This window comes from Alexandromys fortis, unplaced genomic scaffold (genome assembly GCF_014885135.2).
Source record: "Alexandromys fortis isolate MF-2015 unplaced genomic scaffold, M_Fortis_MF-2015_v1.1 scaffold_346, whole genome shotgun sequence".
In the NCBI taxonomy this organism is placed as follows: Eukaryota; Metazoa; Chordata; class Mammalia; order Rodentia; family Cricetidae; genus Alexandromys; species Alexandromys fortis.
In genome coordinates, this window is record NW_026068225.1 from 206,244 (window position 1) to 218,709 (window position 12,466).

A 12,466-nucleotide genomic window follows, 5' to 3' on the forward strand; every position below is an offset into this window, starting at 1 on the left:
CGAGTACTAGGAGGCAGGGGGAGGTAAATCTTTGTGAGCTCAAGGTCAAGCCTGGTCTACACAGCAAGTTCCACGACAGCCAAGAGAAACCCTGTCTCCCCCACTCCCAAGGCTGCAGATGGTAGCATATGCCCCCAAGCGAAGCACTAGAGACAAGAGAGGCCAACTTAGATTCCACAGTGCAATACAGAGTGGGCTACACCATGTCTCAAAACAGATGAATTCACCACCTACTAAACTATTCCTATAGTTTATTTATGCTTAACAAAGTGACACGAGAAAAGTGCCGTCTGCCCTCAATGAGCTCTTGTTATAGGACTTGACACAGGGTTTTTTTAATAGCTTCATCTCGCTGGGTATGATGGCACACACCTTTATTCCCAGCCTTTAGAAGGCAGAGATAGGTGAGACTCGGGCAGCCTGATCTACACAGACAGTTCAATGCCAGGCCACCCAGAGCTACATAGTGAGAATGACTCAATAAAATAACGACAACAGTAAGCAGAATTATCAAAAAAAATCACAATTATCTTCAGAACAAGAAGCTGTGAGACTAAACAAGTTTTAATTTTGTTATACAAGACCCTACATTTGATCCCTAGCACTATCCCAAAATAACAAAACCAAAAAAGAAAGTTAATAGTAATAAGATATACAAGTTGGCTGGTAAAGATTTCCTGGGGAAACTGGAGCATGGGGAGGGGAGTGGGATGTTAGAGATGAAGATGCCTGATAAGAGAAAATAAGGTACGTGAATTCTCAGGGAAGATGCTGAATTGATCTTCAAATGAAATGGGGCAGTCATAACTATTGATAGGGCAGCTGGAGATGAGGCAGGGTTATCACAAGGGCTGCAGAGCACACTAAAGTGTGGTGGCTCTAGTCTTTAATTCCAGGTTAATGCTTGGGAAGGTGAAGTTCAAGGCCAGCCAGCTCCAGCTACGTGGCAAGTTCAAGACCCTGAGCTATATGGGACCTGTCTCAAAACTAAAAATGGGCTTGTTCTGAAAGTAAAGGAAATGTAAGCAGAGGGTAATATGTGGGGAACAAAGGATATAGATTTGTGCCTCTTTATTCACAATGATTGAAGATCTGCTTGCCTCTTCTGCATGTCTCTCTCACACATGCACGGCATTCACTGAGGCCCAGTTCTGTCCGTCTCAGGTGGGGCTTGGAGGAACATGATCACAGAAGGAGCTGTAACGGATCCTATTTCTGGCTTTCAGAGATTTAAATTTTAGTGAAACTACCTAAAGACTTTAAGGGGAAGCGAAGCAGGGTGATTCTCCACTGGCTTTGCATCTGAAACGGAGACTAGGGAAGAGCAAGGGGCCTCCCCGGTAGTACATAAGTGCTGCACCAAGTAATGAGTCTCAGCCAGGCTTCCGGGAGTTTAGATAGTTTTTGTTGTGGGTTTTTTGTTTGTTTGTTTGTTTCTTGTTTTTTGGGACAGGGCTTCTCTGTAGCTTTGGAGCCTGTCCTGGAACTTGCTCTGTAGACCAGGCTGGCCTCAGACTCATAAGAGATTCACCTGTCTCTGCCTCCTGAGTGCTGAATTAAAGGCATGCCCAACTGGGTCCTTTTTTTTTTTTAAGATTTATCATACATGTATGTGTGTGTGCCCAGTGCCTATGAAAGCCAAGGTGTTAAGTTGTTGGATCCCCTGGAATTGGAGTTACGGATGACTGTAAACCACCATATGGATGCTAGAAATCAAACCTGGATTCCCTGCCGAAACAAGTGCACCTAACTGCTGAGCCAGCTCTCCAGCCCAGAGCTGGGCGTAGTTTGAAGAGACTGGATTAAAATTATTGAATCATTTGGATTTTGTCTGCTAGCAATTAAATTCCAATACGGAAGTCAAGCTGGGGCTTGATGTGATGGATCTCTGAGGCAGCGTTCCCAGCTGTGATTAATTTACAAGAAATTAGGGCCTGAGCCAGCTCAGAGGGATGAAGCGGAAGGAAAGGGTTTGAGAGACTGGCAGATCTGCCTGGCAGTGACTTGAAGACAGAGGACATGCTCCTAACATCCCTTGACCAAGCAGGTCATTTTTGTGGCATCAAAGCCATTTGAAATAGTTGCAGGGGGCTGGAGAGATGGCTCAGAGGTTAAGAGCACCGACTGCTCTTCCAGAGGTCCTGAGTTCAATTCCTAGCAACCACATGGTGGCTTACAGCCATTTATAATGAGACCTGGCGCCCCCTTCTGGCTTGCAGGCACACATGGAAGGAATGCTATACACATAATATAATAAATAAATAAATTTTTTTTTAAAAAAAAAGAAAGAAATAGTTGCAGGGAATAATTATAGTTATCTCAGTCTGTCATACTCCTAAACCTCCCAAATCCAGTTAAAACCTAAGGGTGCCGTCTTGTACCCCTTTGTCTCTGAACAGGCCTGCCATATTTATTTCTCACTAGACTTTTCACTCCCTAGATAGTTAGGTTGTACCTAGACTCAAAGCATGTCTGCTTCCCCACAGTGGGAGGGCTTTTTTTTTTTTTCTAAATCTGTATGAGTTTTTTGGGTTTTTTTTTTTTTTTTTACATACATGTGTGTCTGAACCACACACATGTGGTGCCCAATGAAGCCGAAAGAAGGCATCATAGCCTCTGAAAGCAGAGTTAGAGCTATGGGCTGCCATGTAGGTGCTGGGAATTGAACCTGGATCCTCTGGAGGGTAGCCAGTGCTCTTAGCTGCTGTGCTATCTCTAGCCCTGGGCCTCAGATCTTTAAGTTCTAACAGGAGCCAGCTTACTGCCATTGCACATTCCTTCCTCAGGTCTTCCTTGTCCCTGGAATGAACTTGGTGAGATTTTCTAGAACAAGGCTTGGAAGATGTGCCCAAGAGGCAACAGTCATATCCCTGGTCTGCAGTCATCACAGCATTCATGTTTGCCCAGCTTTACCACGTTTCCTCCTGCTGCTTCCAGGGCAGACTAAATCCCCCCAGTATCTCTGGGGACTTTGCTCCCACTCTCTATGTGTTTTGCAGTTCCTCTTCTCTGGCTTTCTCCTACCACCTACAGCTTCTGAACTAATGGACACATAATGAGCTTTGACCCTGTGCAACTCTCTCTTGTGCAACCTCCCAACCTTGCTTAGTGATAATGCCTCTTTTTTTTTAAAAAAAAAAAAAAAGACTTGATAATCTTTCCATTAAGGAAGTACTATCTGATAATTCAGCAAACTTCAGAATCTGCACCTCTTCAAATATAAATGTGTATTGAGTCCCAGTGCATTCAAGGCCCACAGCTGTGTGCACTGGATATGTTCAATAAATATTTGCTGTTTGGTTTGATTTCCCTGAAACCCAAACTGAACTTTCTAACTGTTCCGAGGACTGGGGCAAATTCCAGTAAGACATTTCAAGAACCTGTGAAAAGCGGCCAGCGTGATAATGCACGGTTTGTTTTTGATAAGCTTCATCCCACCTTAATTGTCACCCTAAGATGCTATTATTAGTCCAAGATCTTTTTGAACAATCCAGAGGAGCAGGAGAGTCTCTCGCTTCTGTGCTATGTGCTGTGCCGAAGCTCCATGGAAAGGCCAAACCTTGAGTTACTCAGTAACCACAGGAGAATCCAAGCTACTCTTTGCTCCTTGCCAAGGTCTTACTGTGGGGGCCAAACAGAACACATAGCCCAGGATATGAGACAACAGGCAAAGGCCACATGAAACACCTACCCACAAGAGTTACTACTCACACTGGAGGCTGGTGAAGAAAGGAGCTACTGACCTGAAGGAGGTCAGAAAAATGAGAGTGGGGAGGGTGGTGGTGACACACATCTTTAATCCCAGCACTCAGGACGCAGAGGTAGACAGATCTCTGAGTTCTAGGCCAGCCTGGTCTACAGAGTGAGTTCTAGGACAAGCTCCAAAGCTACACAGAGAAATCTCGACATAAAAAAAGAGAGAGAAGAAAAGAAAAAAGAAAGAAAAATAGAAAGGGAACCAAATGTGATATTCTTTTCTCTCAATGGATTGTCAAGCTAACCCCTAATAGCAAGAACGGGAAGGCCCATGCATGCTTTCCAATCTCGCTTCCACTCAGTGAAGAAAAATGATGGGGATCCTCCCAAAATTTTTTACCTGATACAAGCATTTTAGGAGCCAGAAAGATGAGCCAGGAGCTAAAGTGCACACTTAACCTGAATCCCATTCCTGGGGCTTCATACAAAGCCAATTGCAGCGGCACACATCTGGAACTCCAGTAATCCAATGGTGACACGGGAGGCAGAGACAGATTTCCCCAAAAAGTCAACGCCAAGCTGCCCTGGAATATGCAACATGGCAAAAACAAGACAGAAGGGGAAAATCAACTCCCAGAGAATTGTCCTCTGATCATACAGGTTTCCTAGTATATTCACAGCTGCACATGTATCACACACAGTAATTAAAGGATATTTTTAGACTTTTGTTTTTAGTGCTGGGAATCAAACCCTGGCTACCCTTACAGAGCCTGCACTCCACCTTGGAACTGCATCCCTGGCCCCCTTATAAAAAAGTTTGCCCCCAGTTCCAGATATGACTAAAGTTTCCAAAAAAAATTAGAATTTTTTTTATTTTATACAATTATTAAAATATCAGCCAGGCAGCGGTGGCACACATCTTTAATCCCAGCACTCGGGAGGCAGAAATGGGTGGATCTCCATGAGTTTAGGTCAGCCTGGTCTACAAAGTGAGTTCCAGGACAGCCAGGACTGTTTTACAGAGAAACCCTGTCTTGAAAAACCAAAAACAAGACAAAAAAGCAAACAACAAAAAAATATTCTTCATGAGAAGGGGAATACAGTCGCAAGTTAGTTTGCCTGGTATATAGCCTTTCCCCCTTTCTTGAACCAGCTAAGATGAACCAAAAGAAAAGAGATTTGGGATCCTTCAATGCAGCAGAAGCTAAGGGGAGCTGTGAGAGAGAGAGCTGAAGCCAGGCTAGCAGGAAGGACTCCCAAAGAACTCTGGGAATTCTCAAAAGGCTGCTGCAAGCCGGGCGCTGGTGGCGCACGCCTTTAATCCCAGCACTCGGGAGACAGAGGCAGGTGGATCTCTGGGAGTTCGAGGCCAGCCTGGTCTACAAGAGCTAGTTCCAGGACAGGAACCAAAAGCTACGGACGGAGAAACCCTGTCTCGGAAAAAAAAAAAAAAAAAAAAAAAAAAAAAAAAAAAGGCTGCTGCAGTATAGAGGTGAGCACAGCGGCATTGCTGATAGCAATGTTGGACAGCGAAGAGGACTGTCTCCCGGACCTGCTGCTGTCTTTCTGATGCTAATATTGGATAGTGAAGAGGAAGACAGGTATTTGCTTCTTGATCAAAAACATGGTCAGGTTCTTTGCTTTCAGAAATGGAATCCCAGGAGCATATCCCAAAAACATTGGGTTCAAGAGCTGGAGAATCAGGGAATACTTTGGCTGGTAACTTCCGGGCCTTTGAAGTAGTTACGACTTCCTCGTGCAACATGGAAGCTGAGCTGCTAAAAAGAATTGCTTAGGATGGAGAGATGGCTCAGTAGTTAAGAGCACTGCCTGCTCTTCCAGAGGACCCGGGTTCAATTCCCATCACCCGCATGGCAGCTCACAACTCTCTGTAAATCCAGGGGATCTAACCTTCACACTAATGCACATAAAATAAAGTTAATAATAAAAAAAAATTGGTTACACAAATGCAGAGGCTGCACTGTGGCCATGCTCATCTGGGATGCACATCAGAGACAAGCACACTCTACAATATCTGTAGCCAAAGAAACAGCCTTTGTGTTCGTTTCTGGGACCTGGGTTTTGAGAGCATTATGAACAAACTCTGACTATCCAGAGGGAAAGAACCAAATGGTGGGTGAAGATCTAAGCTTTGTGTGAAGGAAAACAGCCAGCTGAGGAAAAAAGACAGAGTTTGGTACTAGCCTGGGCTCCTTCTTAAGTAAGAGCTTGTCTCAAAACGAGGGAAGGGAGGAAAGAAAGCCAAGTGAATTCTATTTTGTAGCCAGGAAAGACGTGGACAATTAATTCCCTAGTAACACACAGAAGAGCAGCTGGAGAGAGATGGCTCAGTGGTTAAGAGCACACGTTCAAAAGATCTGTGAATTGGGCTGTGATGGCGCATGCCTTTATGCCCAGCACTCAGGAAACAGGGGCAGGAGAATCCCTGTGAGTTCAAGGCCAGGATGGACAGCCAGGAGCACCCAGAGAAACCCTGTCTCAAAAATCAAACGAACCAAAAACAAAGGTGAAGCTGGCATTTAGACAGTGGCTTGAACCTTACCACCCCCAACTGTGATGGAGGAAAGTACTGAAACCAAATAAACAGCAGTTTTTCCCATCTGTAAGCAGAGCACCGTAACATCCCGGTAGAGCAGATGGGGTAATGTCTGGAAAGCAGCCAGCAGAGATTCTGGTATTTATAGTATTTGAAATGGCACCTATCACCATTGAATATTTGGAACATGATACAGTGCAATTGCTAACAGCAAAGTAATGTTTACAGACAATAGAACATCATTAACTAATAGAAATTGTTTCGCCAGGCAGGCACCTAAATACCTCTCCTTGACCAGCAGACTGAAGTGGGCCTTTCCTACTCTTCCTTCCCAGCAGCTCAGGGTTCAGTCAGTCCCTCTTCTTGGGTGCTGCCACCCTCATCCTGCACGAGGCCCCCCCCTTCTCAAGCCTCTGTGACACAGCATTGACATCCTTGTAACTCATCAAGTCAGAACCTTTCTGCATAAGTGACAAATCAGAAAACCACCTGATGGTCGTGGTGCACACCTTTAATCCCAACACTCAGAGGCAGAGGCAGGTGGATCATAGAGTCAAGCTAGTTTTATGTCAACTTGACATAAGCTACTATTTTGGAAGAGAGAACCAAAATTGAGATGATGCCCCCACTAGATTGGCCTCTGGGCAAGCCTGTGATGCATTTTCTTGACTGATGATTGATGTGGGAGGGCCCAGATCACTGTAATCACCCCTAAACTGGTAGTCATGGAGGGAAGACTGCTATAAGGTGGCAGTCTGAGCAAGCCAAGAAGCAGTGTGGGATTCCCCTCTGTATGCTGTAAATACTATTGGTGAATAAAGAAACTGCCTTGGCCTGTTGATAGGGCAGAATTTAGGTAGGTGAGGAAAACTAAATTGAATGCTGAGAGAAAAAGGGAAGAGTTAGCAAGAAGCTTTGGAGCTGCTGCTGGAGGCAGAGGCGCTGAAAATTTGCTAGTCTAAACTGCCAGGCAGATAGAAAACAAACAAGTGGCCTTTCAACAACAAATTGGTGTGCCATTGTGGTGGGCTAAATCCATGTAAAACCTGAGAATCCAAGACACAAAAGAACAGAGTTAACCATGGTTTGATAGTGGCATTTTCTTGGGTGGGCTCTGTTTGCTAGAAGCAAGCAGAGACATGGTTCCATTAAGAGAGGTTTTCCTGATTCAGCAGTAAAAAAAGGCCACATTGTTTTGAAACTGCAGCTTTCTGGACCATGCTGCCAGCGAATGCTGATGAGGTCCAGCTATAGAGCATTTAAACAGGATTAGTAAAAGAGTGCTAATGGCAACATAGACTGACTGTGTGCCTAAAAATGGAACTGTGAGCATGGCTCTCAGAGGAGCAAACAGCTCCACAGTGCTGGACTGGGCGGGGCAAGCAGGCAGTACTGTATTTCCCCTAGCAATGGCACCACTTAAGTTCATAAGAAGGGCTTAGCATTTTAAGAAGCACTTCTGGTCAGAAAATAATTATAGGTACACAATAGGACAGATTCAGACATAAAAGACCTCTAAATGAGTCACAGTGTTGGATAAATGTACATAGGCTTGGGGGAGAAGAGGAAAAGAGTATAGAGAGTTATAAAAAGAAGTAAATAGTTTTTTAAAAAATAAAACAAAGTTTTTAAAGAGACAGAGTACAGTAATGGATTAAAGGAATAAAGATAATAAAATAAATATTAAAAAGAAATAGAGTAAAAATAAACAAGCCACGTAAAGATGTAATGTAATATACACAGAGAGTCTGGATTATGCATATTATCGTGTCTTCTTTGAATTTTTTGACAGTAAAGGAGCTAAGTACAGAGAGACATTTCATTGTATAGGCTGCTAAGCTAAACCAGCATGTATATTATAAAGGTATCTTGACTTCAGAATTTGGGTCTAAGGATATGTTGCTTTGAAAAGGAAGTTCTTCTTTTGTTTCCACAGAGGATGAGAACCTAAGGATTGCTTCCAGATTAATATGATTTAATGGACCAAGACCCCTGAAAGGTTGCATATGGATCTTGTTTATTGATACAAATTTAAGGTCAAGGGGCTGGAGAGATGGCTCAGAGGTTAAGAGCATTGCCTGCTCTTCCAAAGGTCCTGAGTTCAATTCCCAGCAACCACATGGTGGCTTACAACCATCTGTAATGGGGTAATGGCCTGTGGGCATACACACAGACAGAATATTGTATACATAATAAATAAATAAATATTTAAAAAAACCAATTTAAGGTCAATTCTATTATATGTATATTTCTGCTCTTGATTAAGGTATTGTGTTTATCCAGCTCATTTAAAATGTAATGTATAATTAAGAAATACAGGTTAATAGATAATCATCTAAAAAATAGATAATCATCTATAATAGTCAAGTTTGTAGTCATGTTAGTTAGATTTTCTAGATGGACAGATACGTATTTCAGATTGATAGGCATTCTTCAAAGCTTTCAAAGACTACAGAATATGGCATTTAGAATATTTTAAGAGGTTAAGACTTTTCATGACGGTGAGACACATCTGCTCCTGGCAGCACCAGTTACTTAAAGAGGATGATGGGCATCGAAGAGACTCCTTATGGAGTAGGTTAGCTATTTGGGCAAGAAACTGCTCTTGTCTGGACTGCTTGTTGAACTGGACATTCAGGACCCACAGTGAAACGACTGCTAGCCATTCTGCAGGACACAGAAAAATGTGACTGACAAACTGCCAATATAGGTGGAACTATCTTTGAAATTTCCTACTTCATGGAAAAGTCTACTGGATACTATGGGCCTATAGGCTGAAGATGGATGCCTAATGATACAGTGTTGAAATAGGAGCGGCGGGGCTGCGTCCCCAGCACCCCAGCCGCCTGCTAGCTTAAGCCCCAAAATAACAACACACAAATCGTATTCATTTAAACACGGCTTGGCCCATTTCTATCTATCCTCTTCTCGGCTAACTCTCGCACCTGGACTAGCCCATTTCTAGTAATGTGTGTAAGCACCCCAAGGTGCGCTTACCAGGAAGATTCTAGCCTCCGTCCATCCTGGGTCGGAGCTGCCTGGGAGAGCGGAGCCTGGTGTCTCTGCTCCAGAGAGCAGAGCTGTCGGGGCTACCCGGGAGAGCTGAGCATGGCGTCTCTGTCTGAGGCGTCTGGCTCTGAGAGGAGCTGCATTACTTCTGACCTCACTTCCTCTTCTTCCCAGCATTCTCTTCTGTTTACTCCACCCACCTATGTTCTAACCAATAAAATGGGCCAAGCCAGTTTCTTTATTAGCCAATGACCTTCCTCCATCAGTACAGAAGAACTTTGGGTGACTCTCCAGGCAGCGAGATGTCTCTATTATTTCTAGAGTTATAGGAGTTGCTTACAATGCACTTCCTGTTTAGTTAGGTAATATTATATCCTTCTGGAGTCTTTGATAGAGTTGAAGAATTTATAGTTATAGTTTTCCTTAGTTATAATAAAACATAAAGTTGATATAAATATTATAACTATAATTCTTGCTTGATAACTGTTTTGTTATATGTAATTTTTCTATGTTAAAGTTAAAAACCTTCCTTTTTTATTTAAACAGAAAAGGGGAGGTGATGTGGGATTCCCCTCTGTATGCTGTGATTACCATTGGTGAATAAAGAAACTGCCTTGACCTGTTGATAGGGCAGAATTTAGGTAGGCAGGGAAAACTAAACTGAATGCTGGGAGAAAGAAGGAAGAGTTAGAGAGAAGCTATGGAGCCTCTGCCAGAGACAGACATGCTGAAACTTTGCTGGTAGGCCACAACCTCATGGTGATGCACAGATTAATGGAGATGGGTTAAACTAAGATGTAAGAGTTAGCAAATAATCATTTTCTATACCAAAAAATAACTATATGATGTTTCTGAAAATTGTAAATTTACTTCTTGGTATTGAAAAGCAGGATGTAGTAAATTACATGAAATAACAATATAATTCTTGTGGGCAAAAACTGGCAACTATGAAAGGAGAGAAATAAACTTATGTTTTTAAGAAAAAAAAAGAGTTAGCAAATAAGAAGCTAGAGCTAATGAGCCAAGCAGTGATTTAATTAATACGGTTTCTGTGTGATTATTTTGGTTCTGGACAGGCGGGATGAACAGCCCTCCTCCAACAAAGCAGTGTCCTTCTAGCCCCTTTGCTTTAGTTTCTGCCTCCAGGTTCCTACTTAGAGTTCTTGCCCTGACTTCCTTGGATGAGGGATTGTGATTGGGGGTTGTGATGAAACCCTTCCTTCCTCAGGTTGCTTTTATGATCTTATCACAGCAATAGAACCCTAAAACAGACATCAACAACAAAAACAGAAAATCCAGTTGGTAGACTGGTTGCCTAGCATGCAGGAAACTCTTCAGCACTATGTAAAATGGGCATTGGCAGAGGCAGGAAGACCAACACTTCAGGGTCAGCCTTTGTTATGCCTCAGGGCCAACCTGAGATAGAGCAGACCCTGTCTCAAAGAAATGGGGTTGTTTACATATTTTTGGGTTTTTCACTGTTTCTTCCACCACCCTCCCTTCCGTTACAAAGTTGCAGTACTGTAATGCCTGCAGTCCCTTTCTTCCCACTTAGATGCTCTAGATCTTCCATCAGCACAGGAGGAGAACCCCCACTGTTATCACAGTAAGCTAGTTCTCACTACAGGGATGCTGCTGTTCTTTATTTATCTGGTCACCTCCAACTGGGAATCATTTCCAGTCTTTTGTTATTACAAACCGGGTTCCAGACAGGTAGTGCATGCCTTTAATTCCAGCTCCAACACTTGGGAGACAGAGGCAAGCAGATCTTTCTGAGTTCGAGGCCTTCGTGGTCTACAAAGCAAGTTCCAGGACAGCCAGGGCTGCTGTTACACAGAGAAACCCTGTCTCAAAAAAAAAAAAAAAAAAAATTATCAGCAAGCAGGTTCCAATTGCTGATGATGGAATTTATGCTCATGTGTAGGTTGGATTCTTGATGCGGAATGGCAGCTCTGGCCATTTGCATTCCCCAGAGCAATCAGTGAAAGGGCCAGCTTCCTCGTAGCTTTAGAAATGTGTGTCCTCCAGTTTGAATTCTTTTTCCTTTCTCTTTTAAAGACAGGGCCGCCACTATGTAGCCCAGGCTGATCTTCCAACTCTCAAATCCTGCCTCAATTTCATTATAGGTGTGCGCTACTCTGTGTATGTGTGTGTGTGTGTGTGTGTGTAAGAGAGAGAGAGAGAGAGAGAGAGAGAGAGAGAGAGAGAGAGAGAGAGAGAGAGAGAGAGAGAGAGAGAGNGAGAGGAACTTCTTTTGGGGTGATAGAGGAGAAACAGTGCTTAAAATATCGTGCAAAAAGTTAGGTGGTGGTGGCTCACGCCTTTAATGTGAGTCCTAGGGACCAAACTCAGGTTGGTGGCAGGTGCCTTTACCAACTGAGCCATCTTGCTGGTCCTATACCCACTTTATGTATATTGGTTCTGTTCATGGCTACTCCCTGACCCTGAGGAGAACCTCACATGGTTCCTAGACATGTGCTAGGTCGTGCCCCTCCATTTGCTAAACAGGCGAGTTTTCAGTTTTCTTTGGTCAAGGGTGATGGGTTCCTGTGAGCAACCAGCTTGACCATCTGTCCTAGAAGTATCCTACTCCATCAGGCAAGAACTCAACATGGCTGCAGTCTTGATGCTTTCCTGTCTAAAAGAGAAGCATTCCCTACAGTTCTTGAGGACAACGCAAGTCCTCACATCATAGAACACTGAACACAGTAACAGTCATTCTGGTGATAGGATTAGTTCGAGGCCAGCCTGGTCTATAGGACAGGCTCCAAAGCTACAGAGAAACCCTGTCTTGAAAAAAGAAGAAGAAGAAGAAGAAGAAGAAGAAGAAGAAGAAGAAGAAGAAGAAGAGGAAGAAGAAGAAGAAGAAGAAGAAGAAGAAGAAGAGGAAGAGGAAGAGGAAGAGGAAGAGGAAGAGGAAGAGGAAGAGGAAGAGGAAGAGGAAGAGGAAGAGGAAGAGGAAGAGGAAGAGGAAGAAGAGGAAAACAGAAAACAGAAAGAAATAGTCCTTTTTTCCATTAGTTTGAATTTACTTAGCTCCCTCCCCCAAACTATTAGTAATAACACACACAGACACAACTTGGCTTGTTTGGTATTTAAGAACTATTTTGAAATTGGGCAATGGTAGCCCACACTTTAATCCCAGCATTTGGTAGGCAGAGGCAGGTGGATCTCTGAATTCGAGGCCAGTCTGGTCTACAGAGT